Raw genomic sequence first — 591 nt, 5'->3', positions numbered from 1 at the left:
GGAAAAGTACGAGGTGGGTTTGGAGGTTATTTCACCATTCCGTGAAGTGTGAGACTTGTTGCTGTAAGAAGTTAGCCAGATTACTCAACTGATTTAGAATACTTGAATTTCCTAATATTATAGGTTCAAAACCACACTGGAGTGTGTTAGGTTTTTATTCCATTTCTCCTTTTGTTCTTTAAACTATTTTAGAGTAGTCTGAACAGAAATTTCCCTTGATATCAGAGCAGCAAGTATCCCATTTAAAACCATGGAAAAGATGCAAAAAACTATCACATAGCTATTCAGAGATAGTATTGCTATTGATGATATTCCAGCATTATAATTTCTCCTTTAATTTAAAAAAACTGCAGTACATCTGTACTGCTTCCTGAATGCATATTAAAAATGCTATTAACACATGGCCTATTTCTCCTAATAGAAGATGCTTAGTCTGAGAATTGACATTAGAATCTTCTTGTGGTAGTTTGTAGACAGAAATAAGACAGAAAGTTCTAATAGATAGAAATCTTTCTATTGAGCTTTCTATGGTAAACTCTGATTATTTTGAAAACTAACAAATTTTGAATTAACCAATGCAGAGAGGTCAAA

Source organism: Stenella coeruleoalba (assembly GCF_951394435.1).
Source record: "Stenella coeruleoalba genome assembly, chromosome: 5".
In the NCBI taxonomy this organism is placed as follows: domain Eukaryota; kingdom Metazoa; phylum Chordata; class Mammalia; order Artiodactyla; family Delphinidae; genus Stenella; species Stenella coeruleoalba.
The sequence above is the reverse complement of the archived record's forward strand: the minus strand, read 5'-3'. Positions refer to the sequence as shown.